This window comes from Bufo bufo, chromosome 9 (assembly GCF_905171765.1).
Source record: "Bufo bufo chromosome 9, aBufBuf1.1, whole genome shotgun sequence".
In the NCBI taxonomy this organism is placed as follows: Eukaryota; Metazoa; Chordata; class Amphibia; order Anura; family Bufonidae; genus Bufo; species Bufo bufo.
Window position 1 is genome coordinate 21,163,462 of NC_053397.1, and position 16,971 is coordinate 21,180,432.

The 16,971-nt window shown below is 46.9% G+C and overlaps 1 long non-coding RNA gene across 1 annotated transcript; it reads left to right on the forward strand.

The window, feature by feature from the left end:
• Positions 1 to 406: 406 nt before the first annotated feature.
• LOC120979099 lies at positions 407 to 1,577 on the forward strand. The gene is made up of 2 exons (XR_005774239.1): positions 407 to 534; positions 1,295 to 1,577. It is a non-coding gene; the product is annotated as an uncharacterized LOC120979099 (long non-coding RNA).
• Positions 1,578 to 16,971: the final 15,394 nt, after the last annotated feature.

The window sequence follows — 16,971 nt, forward strand, 5'->3', positions numbered from 1 at the left end:
CTGCTCGCTCTCTTCTCGCTCACTGCTCGCTCTCTTCTCGCTCACTGCTCGCTCTCTTCTCGCTCACTGCTCGCGCTCTCTTCTCGCTCACTGCTCGCGCTCTCTTCTCGCTCACTGCTCGCGCTCTCTTCTCGCTCACTGCTCGCGCTCTCTTCTCGCTCACTGCTCGCGCTCTCTTCTCGCTCACTGCTCGCGCTCTCTTCTCGCTCACTGCTCGCTCTCTCTGCTCGCTCTCTCTGCTCGCTCACTGCTCGCTCTCTCTGCTCGCTCACTGCTCGCTCTCTCTGCTCGCTCACTGCTCGCTCTCTCTTCTCGCTCACTGCTCGCTCTCTCTTCTCGCTCGCTCACTGCTCGCTCTCCTCGCTCGCTCACTGCTCGCTCTCTCTTCTCTCTAAAAAAAAAAAAAAAAAAAACACATGGAAAACTTATTGCGATTGACAGAGTATAAACTGCTCGTGGTGCTTGGTCAATGATGACATCACCAAGGTGGTGCCCCTTTACTTTGGGTTCTGCAGCTTCTTGGTATCTGTTGAGGTCACCTCGCTCTCCTCGCTCACTGCTCTCTCTCTTCTCGCTCGCTCACTGCTCGCTCTCTCTGCTCGCTCACTGCTCGCTCTCTCTTCTCGCTTGCTCACTGATCGCTCTCTTCTCGCTTGCTCACTGATCGCTCTCTTCTCGCTTGCTCACTGCTCGCTCTCTTCTCGCTTGCTCACTGCTCGCTCTCTTCTCGCTTGCTCACTGCTCGCTCTCTTCTCGCTTGCTCACTGCTCGCTCTCTTCTCGCTTGCTCACTGCTCGCTCTCTTCTCGCTTGCTCACTGCTCGCTCTCTTCTCGCTTGCTCACTGCTCGCTCTCTTCTCGCTTGCTCACTGCTCGCTCTCTTCTCGCTTGCTCACTGCTCGCTCTCTTCTCGCTCACTGCTCTCTCTCTGCTCGCTCTCTCTGCTCGCTCACTGCTCGCTCTCTCTGCTCGCTCACTGCTCGCTCTCTCTGCTCGCTCGCTCACTGCTCGCTCTCTCTTCTCGCTCGCTCACTGCTCGCTCTCTCTTCTCGCTCGCTCACTGCTCGCTCTCTCTTCTCGCTCGCTCACTGCTCGCTCTCTCTTCTCGCTCGCTCACTGCTCGCTCTCCTCGCTCGCTCACTGCTCGCTCTCTCTTCTCTCTAAAAAAAAAAAACACATGGAAAACTTATTGCGATTGACAGAGTATAAACTGCTCGTGGTGCTTGGTCAATGATGACATCACCAAGGTGGTGCCCCTTTACTTTGGGTTCTGCAGCTTCTTGGTATCTGTTGAGGTCACCTTAATACTGCAGTACAGGCTGTGCCTCTGGCATGGTGGCGCTCATACAGATGCTGGATATCCTCCTGTGGTTATTTGGAAAAGCTGCGAATCTGCTGAACTGAACGACAATGAGGCGAATACTCTCTCGGGTGATCTGTGGGTCCGATTGGGTTTCTGCCAGGAAGAATTCACAGCAGATTTTAAGCCGATGTGCGAACATAGCCTTACATGTGGTTTTTCATAGACCTTTCATGACGGTCTATAAATCGAGATTGCTGGATTAAAGGAATTTAGCTATACATGTGGTGCTGAAAATCGTCACTCACTGTTGGAGATCTACCTGGCATTGGTACATCATCGTAAAACTGGTGCAGACACATCTGTGTGTATGCGAAAGGTTAATCTGAACCGCCACGGTGCTGCCAATCCAGATTATCGGATTTTTACCACTCTCGTTAATTCTTATCTATAATTATATTACAGTGTTTTTTTCCAGTCACAATCAGAGGAAATCCATGGAGAAGAAAGTCTGAAAGGGAATCCGTGCTATTGACTCCCTTTTTATCGGCTTTGACACCAGAAGCGAGGAGGGCGACGACGTGGTAACAAACAGGATTAAAGCGCCATTCCTCTTGTCTCTTTTCCGTTTTTTTTCTCAGAGTATTTTTTCCTGCAGATTTCTGCAGGCGTCAGAGCCGGCGATAGACATTGATCTGCGCGGATTTATTGCGCTCAGTGATAAATGCGCCAAGGAAATTGATTAATACGTCAGGAAGCGACTGGGGAGCATTACCCTGCCGGCAGACACAGCTTAAATAATGGCAGAAGATTGAGCTGATGTCTCAAGGCTGCAGAAAACAAACAGGGACACACATGTCCGAGAGATAAATGCCTGAGCTGTTTGAGTTGTGCGCGCAGGCCATTTGTCTGCAAGATAAGCAATGGAGCTGCAACTCGAGATAAGCCGGAGGGGGGTGAACGCAGCTCCTCGCTGCAGGCAATTAGGAACGGCTCTTGTGCGGTCGCTAGATCTACCATGACCGATTCCAGAATGTTTCCATTTCTTATCTAATCCCCTTAGAGGGAGCGTCTCTTTAACGGCTCTTTAAATAGTTTTGAGAAAACTTTTGATATGTCATAGAGACGCAAGTTCAAAGTTTTGATTGGTGCAGTGCTGAGACCCCCACCGAAGGAGAAGTGCCCGCATAGTGAATGGAGACGATCCCGTAGACTTTCTATTGAGCCCATCTCCTGCGGCGAGGAGAGCACAATACATGAGCCCATCTCCTGTGGCGAGGAGAGCACAATACATGAGCCCCTCTCTCTCCTCATTCTAGCAATCAGTGGGGCTTTCAGCGCTCACCAATGAAAATTTTTTTGGCATAGCAAGATTTTTCTCAAAACTCAGTGACCCTTTAAAGGGATTATCCCAAGACTAATGTAAAAAATTCAAATCAGACCTCCTATAATACATGACGACCTATTTCTAACAAAGCTAGAACCAGCCCTGGACCTTGCATGGATCCAGAGATCTCCCCATTCATTGCTCTGCTAGATTTATATCAAGCTGCCAGGTCAGGGGGAGCGTCCTTTCTGCTGCATCTAAGGGGACGTGTCCCTGTCACAACTCGGGAAGCCGTTGAAGGATGAAACTGAGCATGTGCGGCCTTCCCAGTGAACCGGACGAAGGAATAAGAAACAAACAAACAGCAGGTGGCGCTATACAGATACTTTTTTTATTGAATAACTCAGTGGCTGTGCTAAATTTTTAATTGCATGCATTTACAAAAGGATTCAGGTGCTGGTTTGAAAGCTAGAATATTTCTCGTGGGACAACCCCTTTAAGGATGCTTTTGAGATGAGAAAAAAAAGTGTCTTTCTTGTATAATTTCCATCGCTTTACAGTCCACTGTTGGCTTCAAAAACAGAATCAGAATGACAGGTGTCACAGTACTGTTAGGCTACAGTCACATGACAGTGAAAAACTGACACTCTCCATTTTTCGTGGCCCTTTTAAACCATTTCTGCATCAATTTTCTGGCTGTTTTGCATCCTTTTAAAAAAATATTTTTTTATTTTTTTTAGATGGTCTCCCTTTTCTTTAAAGGGATTATCCAGGAGTTTATTTTTTTTTAAAAGTCAGGGAAGCAGAGGGACTTCTAAAATCAATAGCTGCTAGGTTTCCCTCCATTTCGGCACTGCCGCTCTCACCCCCCCTCGGACAGGAAATGATGATGTCATGTCCATTGCTCCCCTGACCTCAGCGGAGTGGTCATGTGAGCAGTGGGGAGGACATCTTCACTTCTGGTCTGACGGGGACCGGAAGCCCCCGGGATCAGACCTGTAGCAGGTGAGTAATATTTCCTTCTTTGATAAGCTGCTCCCCTGAAGGACAACCAAACCAGTGGACGCCAACGGACGGCCTGCCCTCTGGGAAACCTAGCCTGTACGTTTATTTCACGGCTGGTTATTTATGACCGGCATGTAATGCTGCAGTTCCCGTAGAGTGGCCGCCAATCCGCACAGAGGACTCCCTGTGCCGCCATATGGTGTTTATCACGGTACTGTATTAAGCCTCATTCACACACAACAGTGTTCCACGTATGTGTTCTCCATGCACAGCGCACATACCCATTCGCTTTACCACAATCCGTGTTTTTAGCACGGATGCACGCTCTATTTTGTCACGCCCATTATAGTCTATGGGTCTGTGAAAACTACGGATGCAACATGGATGTCATTAGGGATGAGCGAATTTCATGTTCTAAAATTCGTTTGGTGGTAAAAGCAGAATTGCGTTATGGATTCCGTTACCACGGATCGTAACGCAATTCTATAACGGAATGCCAAATAGAAGTTAGAAGTCTATGGGCTGCAAAACGGATCCGTCCGGTTTCCATTATGCAGGAGAGGACTCCCCTGCATAACTGAAACGGGACGGATCCGTTTTGCAGCCCATAGACTTGTATTATGACGGAGTGCCCCTAAAGGCACTCCGTCATAGAATTGCATTATGGTCCGTGGTAACTGAATCCATAACGTAATTCTGCTTTTACCACCAAACAAAGCGCAAACAAATTTCAAAATATGAAATTCGCTCATCTCTAAATACTATATAGGAAGAGAAGCTTATGAAAATAATTTTTCAGCTGCACACGGCTCCTTCACGGAGGAATCACTGACCTCCCTTTTCACGGTTTTGGACACGTTCGTGTGAATGAGGATTTACTGAGACGTTTTTTTTACCTCTGCGGGGTGAATGGAGGCCTATGGATATATTTGGCTTTTCCTGGCTTTACGTCAAACGTGCGGTGTCCAGGCAATTTCCGTTATTTGCCTTCTAGTCCCGGCCCCTCCCCCCAGCACAGCGATGGCCAGGAGCAGCTAGAATGAGCAAACAAAGAATAAATGTTTTTAGCTGAAATACCCCTTTAAGCCCCTGCCCCATTCCACAGCCCCCGCCGCACCCAGAAACACCCCTTTTTAAGCAAAGTGACATGAAGTGTGCTCCCTTTAAATAGGCAAATACCGGTAGGGCAGATTTACTCACTTTTGGCCAGGACCATCAAAAGACCTCACTGATGAAATGGACAATCCCGTTAAGGGTCCAGTCACATGTCCACAAAATGGGTCCGCATCCGTTCCGCAATTTTCAGTGGCCCCGCAAAAAAATAGAACATGTCCTCTTCTTGTCCGCAGACACGGACAAGAAAAGGCATTTCTATTATAGTGCCGGCCATTTGCGGACCGCAAAACAGTTGCGGACGTGTGAATGGGGCCCTAAGGCCCCTTTCACACGGACGAGTATTCCGCACGGATGCGATGCGTGAGTTGAACGCATTGCACCCGCACTGAATACCGACCCATTCATTTCTATGGGGCTGTTCACATGAGCGGTGATTTTCACGCCTCACTTGTGCGTTGCGTGAAAATCACAGCATGCTCTATATTCTGCGTTTTTCACGCAACGCAGGCCCCATATAAGGGGTTGTGTGAAAATCGCAAGCATCCGCAAGCAAGTGCGGATGCGGTGCGATTTTCACGCACGGTTGGGATGGAGACCCGATCATAATTTTTTTCCTTATAACATGGTTATATGGGAAAATAATAGCATTCTGAATACAGAATGCATAGTAAACTAGCGCTGGAGGGGTTAAAAAATAAATAAAAATAATTTAACTCACCTTAGTCCACTTGATCGCGGAGCCGGCATCTCCTTCTGTCTCCTTTACTGAACAGGACCTGTGGTGAGCATTCATTACAGGTAAAGGACCTGTGGTGACGTCACTCCGGTCATCACATCATGGTACGTCACATGATCTTTTACCATGGTGATGGATCATGTGATGACCGAAGTGACGTCACCACAGGTCCTTGACCTGTAATGAATGCTCACCACAGGTCCTGTTCAGTAAAGGAGACAGAAGGAGATGCCGGGCATCGCGATCAAGTGGACTAAGGTGAGTTAAATTATTATTATTTTTTTTAACCCCTCCAGCGCTAGTTTACTATGCATTCTGTATTCAGAGTGCTATTATTTTCCCTTATAACTATGTTATAAGGGGAAATAATACAATCTACAGAACACCGATCCCAGGCCCGAACTTCTGTGAAGAAGTTCGGGTTTGGGTACCAAACATGCACGATTTTTCTCACGCGAGTGCAAAACGCATTACAATGTTTTGCACTCGCGCGGAAAAATCGCGGGTGTTCCCGTAACACACCCGCACATTTTCCCGCAACGCCCGTGTGAAAGAGGCCTAAGGCTGGGTTCACACTTGAGCGTTTTACAGCGCGTTCAAACGCGCTGTAAAACGCTCAACACATGAAAACCAATGCTTCCCTATGGCCCTGGTTCTCACTTGAGCGTTTTACAGCGCGTTTGAACGCGCTGAAAAACGCCCTACGCTCAGACAAGTTCTTGAGCTTCTTTGGGGCGTTTTGACGCGCGTTTGTGGCCATAGGACACTGCAGTCAATCACACAAACGCGCGTTTACTATTGCAAAAGACGCGCGACAAAAACGCGCGTTAAACCCGCATATCAAATACGCTCAGGACTGAACCCAGCCTAAGACTTTCAAGATTCCTTAAATGTTTTGGGCAATTTTTTTATGGCCAAACTCCGTGCTTGATCCTCAATGATGGCAGATACGACAGGTTGCATTTTTATCTCTTGACCTTGGTGATTTGTTTCTTTGAGATAAGAGGCGCCCTATGTTTGTAACCCCCGCTCATCCCTTCCCTACACAGAGATAAGGCCATTTAGGCCTCATGCACACGACCGTTCCGTTTTTTTGCGGTCCGCCAACCGCGGATCCGCAAAAAACAGAAGGCAATCTGCGGAACGGGCGCCGGAAATATAAATGCTTATTCTTGTCCGCAAAGTGCGGACAAGAATAGGACATGTTATATTTTTTTAGCGGGGCCGCGGAACGGAGCAACGGATGTGGACAGCACACGGAGTGCTGTCCGCATCTTTTGCGGCCCCATTGAAGTGAATGGGTCCGCATCCGAGCCGCCAAAACGGCGGCTCGGATGCAGACCCAAACAACAGTCGTGTGCATGAGGCCTTACAATGATTCCATTCATTTGTTCGTTCTTCAGGATTAGTCCTTTACTGATGGACCACCGAGGCCAACAGGTGTGGAGATCAACTCTCCGATTAACCTGTCGTTAGATCTCGTTTGCACGGAGCGAGTCTCATGACCTGTCGTTCTGTGTACACAGGCCCCCAGCTTAAGACAATATCACTTTACTGGTCTTCTCGTGTGTCTAAAGAGCGGCCTCCTGCTGTGGCTGCAAATAGCTGGTTATTCTACCGCTCCACAGGAGTCCATTTCCCGGGCCCGAGGACAATCGCTCATACCCAGCAGGGACAATTCCTGATAACCAATTTCAATTTATATTGTAACTGTTACCAATGTGTAACGGATGAGGAATTCTCGCTGGGGCTGTTTTCATGCTGAATTTAAAATGTTACCATTATTTCGTGTTTTTTTCTGGTCGCTTTCCGAGAAATGTAACAAAAGCTCACAAAAAATGAAATATATTCATGAAGAAATAATCTAAATTAAGATAAATTGAAGAAATAATCGATTAGCCATTACACGTTAAAACCTTAAGTTGTGTAAGTCACCCTTGTGCCGCCAAAACAGATTGAGGGCCCTTGCACATGACCGTATGCCCTCCGCGACATGCGGGCCGAATGTCCCGGAGCCGCATTGGTCGTGCGCACAGCATGATAGATTACAATGACGCTGTGCACGTCGGGCCGCCCGTGGGATCTTATGAGTGCGGGACAATAGCCCTGCGGGCGGCCCGATGTGCACAGCATCATTGTAATCTATGATGCTGCGCGCTCCCCTGCACACGATCAATGCCGCTCTGGGACATATGGCCCGCTCAGAGGGCATACGGTCGTGTGCACGGGCCCTGAGGCGTAGGCTCCACGCCAGCAGCAGATCCTCGAGGTTCTGTAAGTTATGAAGAGCGGTCTCCTGGGATCCGACGCACATCAGGGAGTCTCGTGTGCCATGATGCCGACCAGTTCACCAGTTGTCCTTCCTTGGACCACTTTTGGGTGGTTGGCACTAACTACTGTATACTGGGAACACCCCGCAAGGCTATTGATGCTCTGACCCAGTCAAAGTCGCACAGATCCTGACGCTTGCAGATTTTTCCTGCTTCCTATACATCAACGTCAGTGATATTCACGCTTTACTTTTTTAACGTCATGGCTGATCAGTGTTAGTATTGATCCAGCATCTGATAATCCAGAACGTTTTATATAATCTAGCACTTGTTCCTGCTTTCTACCCCAAGTGAGTCTTAGGGTACATTAATTTCAATTGGGCCACAAAAGATGCAGAGACAGCACACTGTGTGCCGTCCGCATCCGTAGTTCCGTTCCGCTGCCCCGCAAAAAAAGCCGGAGCATGTCTTATTCCTGTCCGCAATTGTGGACAAGAATAGGCATTTCTATCATAGGGCTGGCAGTGTGCGTTCCGCAAAATGCATATCCGGGTATTGCGGACTACAAAACACATACGGTCGCGTGAATGTAGCCTTAGGTTGTGTTCACACTGTGCAGTCTCTCAATAGAGCACGTGTGAACAGCTCCTTACACACAGTTCTGTGATGGATCAGGATCTAATAATTAAGAAGTCATTGATGCCGGATTAAGGGAATGTTATTATATGTATTTTATTTTTATTTTTTTCCACTATGGGGTGAACGTGTAAGAAAATTGTAAAACAGAAAAAAAATATAGCTTTCATTGACCAAAATTAATTAATTTAAAACATTTTTTTTCTAATATTATTTTATGCACTTATATAGCGGTACTATATTCCGCAGCACTTTACAGACATTAGAGTAAGACACTTTCCCTTTAAGATGGTAAACTCCCTTGAAGATAGTGAAGCTAAGGTCTGTTTGGTTCATTAACAATGTAACAAAAAGAACATTTCTGTTGCCCATGGCAACCAACCGGAGATCGGTATTTCTTTCTGAAGTTGCATTCTGATCGGTTGCTAGAGGCAACAAAGACTAATGTAACTCCAAGCAAAGGACTGAAGGGGTTAATGTTGTGTTGTTGGGGTACAGCGGGGCAGTTTCTACGCATATCTGATAATCATCGGCCTCTTGAAATCAATGGGATCTGGCGACGAATATCTGCGGTATGAGCAGCTTCAGTTTACTGTCCCTTTAATATGAGCCGATGTCCTGGTCCCGTGAGCTTACATCTCCCCGGGTCTAAGCCTTCATGCTGTAGTCAAAGCTTTCATGTATTTCATGCTGTGGTTGTGGTCTGCATTCTGCTCAGTAAGATGCTGTATTGTATTTCCACCCTGGTCCCTAAACCGCCATCCTCCGCCGGCACAATCCTTCGACTCCTCGCAGCACGTAACACCAGCCCGCAATGATCTGGTTCATTTTCCACCCAATTCCCTAATTATGTGTATTACAAGCGTGCAGCTCGGCGCGCAGCCGTGGGGCGCCGCAGCTCTGGGAAACAGAAGTCGGAGCGGAGATCCTGCAGGTGTCGGGGAAAGGATGTCACCATCTACCGGGTGTGCTGCAGCCTGAAGGCGGAAGTATACACGTACCTACTGTGGATCAGGACCAGTACCTCTAGTCGCCATCCAGTGCGATAGCTCTGGCAGTCACAGGCTGTGGGAGCATGATGAGAGTTGTAGTTTTGCAACAAAGTGGACGGTCAAGGATTGAAGGCCAACAAAAATCCCATGTCTATGGAAGAAGGGGGTTTTCGAGGACTAACATATAAATGACCTATCCACCCTGGAACCTCCATCGATCAGGGGTTAACAGCAAACGCAGTTCTGCAAGTCAACAGTGTATGAAGCCACAGCGCCATACACTGTGTAGTGGCCGTTCTTGGGTACTGCAGCGGTCACAGTATGGTGCTGGTGTGTTCCAGCTGATACACTGTTTACTTCCAGAACTGCCAATCTGATATTGATGACCTATCCTATGGATAGCTCTTCAAAAGGTTGGCCCCTAAAAAAACAACTTTAAAGTAAAATATGTCTGATGTTTTAAAGAGATATTCCCATCGCAGGATATGCCGCTATAAACCATCACTTTATGATCGATGGGGGTCTGATTGCTGGGATCCTCACTGATCCTAAAAATGAATGTTCTACAGCCCTGATACAGCACTATGTCCCCTTTACTGTTTTTCCTTACAGGGAAAAAGGCAAAATGCTAGTCTAGATTTGTGGCCCTTTAATTCTGAGGACCTGTGGGGGTCCCCGAGGTCAGACCCTCGCTGATCACAAAGTGACGGCATATATTAATAAGCTGTTATTTGATAAGATTGGAAAACCTTTAAATCCAACATTCTCTGCTGATTTCATTTCTGAAAATATCTTTCACAGTTGATGCTCTGTTGATGCACGGCTCCAAAATCTCCAGCATAGATGTAGAGTTAAATTAGTTCTGTCAGTCACCACTAGGGGGAGCTTAGGCACTCATGGCATACTTTGTTATTATAGAGGTCGATACATAAAACGGTATGCAGCAAGCTCTTGAGCTCCCCCTAGTGGTGGCTGCAGGTATCCAGATTTCTATTATTTAACTCTGTCTATGCGCCACTATAATAATTAGAGATGAGTGAATTTTTCAAAAATTTGATTCGGCCGGTTCGCTGAATTTTTCCGAAACGATTCGAACTGAGAAGAGAGCCTGTATAGTGGTGTAGAACACTGTGCCTTGGAGTAACACGCAAAGGGAGTCTGCTGTGGTAGTGAAACAATACTGTGAGTCAGTATGACATGCAGATCACAGGTGTCACTCAGAATCACTGCACACTTCACCTATTTGGCCAGTTATGGGGCCAAAACTGACCAAATAACTCAAGCATGAACTCCTTATAGGTCGATGTTAGCGCCAAAAAGAAGCGCGCTCCTTTTACACCGTCGTCAGCTGATTACACATAGATGTCTACAGAACCTGTTCTATAAAACGCTTATACAAGTAGTGCCCCCCCCCCCGACAGAGTGGAGAGGGTGTCAGCAGTAAATTTGTGTTGACGTCTCTGATTATTTTGCCCTTCCTCTGATCCGTCAGAACAAGAACCCCCAAAAAAAACGGATCCTGTCTGTGGAGCATCCACCTTCACTCGGTCAGCATTTGGTCAGTAATCCATCAGTATTGCTAATGCCCAAAAAAACAGGAGTCGATCCAAAACAGAGATGACACGTGAATGGAATATTTGCATGTCTTCTGTGTTTTGTATCCACTCCTGCTTTTGGCTACCAAATCGTAAGCCAATTCTGATGGGACCATACAGGCCTTACAGCTGCTACACAGATAGGATCCATTGTTCGTCTCATTTTTCCTTCCTTCTGAGAGATCAGGGTCAAATAAATGGTGATGTCAGCCAGGCTAAAAAGGCAAAATAGTGGCCCATTCATGAAGTGGGGAGGGTGGGAACAGCATGAGAAGTCCACAAAGTGGCCCAATGACATAGTGGTGAGGTGGAAGCAGCATGAGGAGACCACAGAGTGGAAAGGTGACATAGTTTGGAGGTGGCAGCAGCAGCAGCATGAGGAGACCACAAAGTGACCCAGTGACAGAGTGGGGAGGTGGTTGGCAATAACAGTACCTGCTGACGATGGTGGGTGTAACCACTTGGCTGATTCATCTTGACAAAGGTCAGTCTCTCCAGATTTTGGGTGGACAAGCGAGTTCTCCTTGGGGTAACTATGGCCCCCGCCACACTAAACACCCACTCTGATGCCACACTACTGGCCGGGCAGGACAGCTTTTCCAGGGCAAACTCTGCCAGTTGCGGCCACAAATCCAGTTTGGCTGCCCAGTAGTCCAGCGGATCTTCGATGACGGGTGGCAGGGTGCACTCCAAGTATGCCACCACCTGCTGGTTCAGGTTCTGCTCTATGTCTAGCTGCTGGTGAGTAGTTTCTTCACTATGTGGGTGAAGAAAGCTGCTCATCAGCGACTCTAGACTCAGGCTGCTGCTGATGGAGCTGGTACTTCTGTCTCCCCCCGTTTAATCGTGCCCTTTGAGGAGGCCACTTTATTTGTCAGTCGCCAAGACTATGGGATGAACAACGTCATTCCACTGATTCATATCCTGGAAAAGATGATTTACTGCCACTGGCTAACATCGAAGTTACACAGGGGAGTATCTCTGTCCGCTTGGATCATTAAGAAACCGTTTATCGCCTTTCTCTGTTCGTATAGTCGGTCCAACATATGGCGGGTGGAATTCCAACGGGTGGAAATGTTGCCTATGTTGGAGGATGCCTTTCTGCCGCTGCAGCTCAAGGAGGGTGTGTTTGGCGGTGTACGAGTGGCTGAAGACTGGCTCCAAAGTTTACTGGCTATTTTTAGGATGTCTTGCAGATGCGTGGAAGACTTCAGGAACCGCTTTACAACCAGCTTGAACACGTGCGCCATGCAGGGCCCATGGCTCAGCCTTCCTTGACGCAGCTCCGACACCATGTTCTTCCCGTTGTCGGTCACCATGGTTCTGATTTTGAGTTGTCGCAGAGAAAGTCAGGATTTGATTTCTTGATGAAGGACACGGAGCAGTTCCTCCCCTGTGTGACTCAGTTCGCCTAGGCAAACGAGGTGTAGAACAGCGTGACACCGCCATGCCCTGCACAAGTTGTATGCTGGAGGGGCACTGTGAATTGTCCCTGCAGTGGAGGCTGAGGACACAGTGGAGGATGAGGAGGCAGAGGCGGACATTGTTGCAGGACCAACAGCGTGAGAACGTGGAGGCGGAAGCGGCGTCACCTGGCCAAACTGCTGGTGTGGCTGGGCAGGAACCACATTTACCCAGTGGGCTGTAAAGGACATATATTGTCCTTGACCGTAGTTACAGCTACCGACCAATTTTCCCAAAAAAGGCTGTATCCCAAACAAATTTCACCACTGAATGGCTAATCGATGCAATTATTCAGTCACTACAGAAGAAAGTCTACATTCACCGACCAATTTTCCCAAAAAAGGCTGTATCACAAAAATATTTAACCACTGAATGGCTAATCGATGCAATTATTCAGTCACTACAGAAGAAAGTCTACATTCACCGACCAATTGTCACCGCCAGTTCTGTGAGAAGGTCTGTTAGACGTTCTTCTCTACCTCTTGCATGAGGTTCTTTGTTTTGGTTTCACTTTGTCATCTCCTTTCCTTCTCCCAGCTGTCACCTATTTACACTAATTGTCTCCCTTTATATTCCCTCCCATACTGCCTCACTTTGCGGTTTATACTTCTTCCTGGATGAGTTGTTCACTGTTGAAGGCTGCTACTGCTGATTCCTCAGATAAGTCCTTTTCCGTTATTTGTGTTTCCTTGCTGGCTTGATTCTAGGTGACCCTGACTCCGTCCGTATTAAGTGCAGGGAGCCGGTAGTCGTGTCCCCTCACTATTATAGTGTTTTCAGGTCACACAGTATAAGGTACGTGGGCATGCAATCGTCTACCATAAAGATCTTTGCATGGGCATAGCAGTCAGGGAGAGCTCTAGGGGTTTTATAGGGCTCACCCATATGCTCCTTAGTTTGTGATCAAGCCAGTCGGATGTTTATTTATAAGTTCCAGCTTTCTGCAACACCATCCGTGACACCAATTTTCCCAAAAAAGGCTGTATCACAAACAAATTTCACAACTGAATGACCATGTGAATTCACCGCAGAACGGCTAATAACACGTACTTATTTTTCCTATTAATACACCCCAACAATGGCTGTATAACAATGTCGGTTCACTTCAGACCGGCTAATAAGACGTATTCTTTTTCCTATTAATACACCCCAAAAAAAGAAATATAACAAACCCAATTCACCGCAGCACGGCTAATAGGATATACGTATCTATTCTATTAATACATCCTGTAAATGGCTGTAGTACAATGGAACTTCACCACTGAACGGCAAATAATTTTTTTTTTTTGCCACTAATACACGCCAAAAAGGGCTGTAATTTTCCCACTTCACTACACAACGGCTAATAAGCCCTTTTTCTTTTTCCCCACTAATACATGCCAAAAAAAGGCTTTAGAACATATAAAAGGTTTTATTTTTGCCACTAATACATGCCAAAAAGGGCTGTAATTTTCTCACTTCAACACACAACGGCTAATAAGCCCCCCCCCCCACTAATACACAACAACAAAAAGGCTTTAGAACATATATATAACTGCACCGCACAAAGGCTAATAAGACTCCAATTACAAGAACGGTTTGCTGGAATTACAGAGGTATTGCAAACCTGAAATGAGCAGCAGTATAATGGCATTTGAATCTGCAGTCAGTGCAGCAAGGTGTAATAGGAGTATTCCTATTACCCAGGCTGTACACTCCCCTATTGAACCCTGTTCTGCTTCAATACTGTGGAATAATTCCTCCCTTTCCTTTCCCTACACTTCTAATGCTCATACCCAGAACTTCTATTGAGCAAAATAAAAGTTTTAAAGTCTTTCCTAGCACTGTCCCTAGCGCCTGCTGACGTCTCTCCCTGCACTAAGTACACTGGAAAATGGCTGAATCCATGATGGCTGAGGCTATTTATAGGGATGTGACATCACAGGGCTGGCTGGCTGCTGATTGGCTGCATGCATGGCATTGTGGGTGATCCCTCGTTCCCAGAGTTCCTTGCTCTATGTCCTAACATGCGCAGCAGCCATTTTAGAAAAAAATGCGATTTGTTACCACGAAGCGTGATGAAATTCGGATTCGGTGCAAATCGAATAATTCCTGAAATTCGGATCGAATTCCACTTCGTCAGCTTCGATTCGCTCATCTATAATAATAATATATTAAGAAACTAACTGGCAAAAAATGGTGGTCATAAAAAATATATGGTGGGCATTCACTTTAAGCTGGCAATTAGACAGCTTTCTCTCCTGATTCCCCCATAACCATGCATGCTGTAAGGTGCTGTGCACATCTGCCGCAGAGGATCCGGAGACTGTCCCGGCAGATAGCAGTCTGCTGGATTTCTCAGGATCCGGCATCACTGGATTCTACAGTTCAACCCCATATCCACATTGACTATAATGGGGTCTGGCTGTGATCCGACCTCTTTCTGGCATAAATGCCGGGTTTTGGTTGGTCACAGACTGGTGCATGCAACTTTTTTTGTCTGGCATTAATGCCGGATCCGGCATGCAGGACATGTTAAGGAAGTTTGTGATATAGAGAGGAGATAAGTGGCTTCTAGACACCACTGGCACCATTTATCTTTGAAACGAACAAAGGATTGGACCACAAGCACCAGTACCTCCAGTACCATTAACAGTGGTCCCCGCCAGTTAGAGCTTTCCACTTGTGGTTATTGCTAGAGATAAGCCAATCAAATCACCAGATCTACCGACTCGCCAGACAATAGAGTTCTATGGGTGTAATTCGTTCCGAATTTCAGGGAAAATTCGATTAGCCGAGAAGCCGAATTTCCTTGCGCTACATGATGACGTATGACAGTGATTTTGCGCTAGATATTCAATCAAGATGGCGGCACCGTGTTATTACTGTCAGATGCCGCGATGAGCTATGAAAACGGCATCTGAAGGGTACAGTAACAGGAGCGCTACCTTGCAAAGTAATTCGTCACAAAGCAAATTTTTTTACAAAATTCAGCGAAGCAACCGATTCAAATTTTTTAATACTTAGCTCATCACTATAGCGACGCATCCAGTGGCAAATCGATTTGCACAATTAGAAGCGGATCATGAACTGATTACTTCTTTTATTCTCTTGGCTCCAGTTATTCGCGGCACCAGGTGATAGATGATGTTATAGATATTTAAGTCTCTACTCCTTTAAGAGACCAGGAGGGGTCTAATGGTGGATAGCAAAGAAATCTCAGCGGGCGCTAAATCTTCAATTCATGTATCTTTTATTTCATCTTTGTAACAATGGACGCGTTTCGGCCCGTCCAGCCTTCGTCAGCATAAATGAATTGAAGATTTAGCGCCCGCTGGGATTTTTTTGCTATATTGTGGATTCCTTCCTTCCCGTGTGGGCGTTCCACGAGGTTGAAAGTGCTGACCGTTCCTAACTACATAATAGTGGATAGCGGCTGTGGAGTGGCAGCGGAAGACTGCGCTGCTGAAACAGGGGCCTCCCCCTAGGGCCCTCTATGTCACGTGTCCCAGGTGTAGGAATTGCCGAGTGGTATGTTGCGGTCTAAACCTGGACACAGTTGGACCCCAGGCTTTGGCTCTGAAGCAATAAATAAAGGGAAAAATTGAAAGGATTAAGGAAGAACTTGAGTCCAGACCTTGAGATGAAGTTCAATGGCAGCTTTACCCCAGTAAACGTTTCTTCAAACAGTTTACAGGCTTTGTCTTGGTTCCAGCAGGCTTTAGCATGAAACTGGCAGGCAAACTCAACTCTGCTATGTCTCTGTTTCTCTCTCACTCTGCTGTACTGACAGGCTGGCTGTATAACTCAGCTTCTTCTGTATGCTGCACTTTCTCTCTGTAGTCTGACTCTAGGTTATGCCAGGGAACTTTCCTCCTGGCTCCTGAGGCTTTAAGCTTTGGCCTCAATGACCAGCAGAGCTTAGGGTGCTCTGGCTGGAATGCACACCCTTCCCCTAGATGGGGGTAAACTAGACTGACTAGAACTTCTGCCCCACCCTTCCTGCAGGAAGTAGGACTCGCCCACCTCTCTCCAGAGGAGGGGGGGGGGGGTTAGAATGGAAAGTAAGGTTCCATTCTATCTAAGTATAGCTCTGCCGGGTTTGCTGCCACCTGCCGGTGAACCAGGCATATTAAATGAACAGTTACATAACATTTGAAATGCACAGGGTGGAGGACCTGGAATAAATGCATAAAATGATGAGGTACCGTTAGACTAATAAAGACATTAGCAATGTGGAGAAGTGGTACCACTCTGGGGTGTTACACTGCTGCAATACAAAGTTGTGAGGAGCCCCCCAGGGGCCAATTTAGTGCGCGGAGTCTATATTACACTGCTCTTTCAGCGGTCTGTACAGCACTCTCTCATCATCTCCCCGTAGTTCTCATTAACGAGCTGCGCAGCTTATGTTGCATAAATCTCCGATCTTGGCTTAATTAACCCCGTTGCTTCCTGAAGTGGATGCACTAAATAGCAATTAATTATGTCATTTCTTGGCTTGGAAGAAATGCAAACCTAGCGGCGTCCTTTTCTTCACCGGGAAACTACAAGT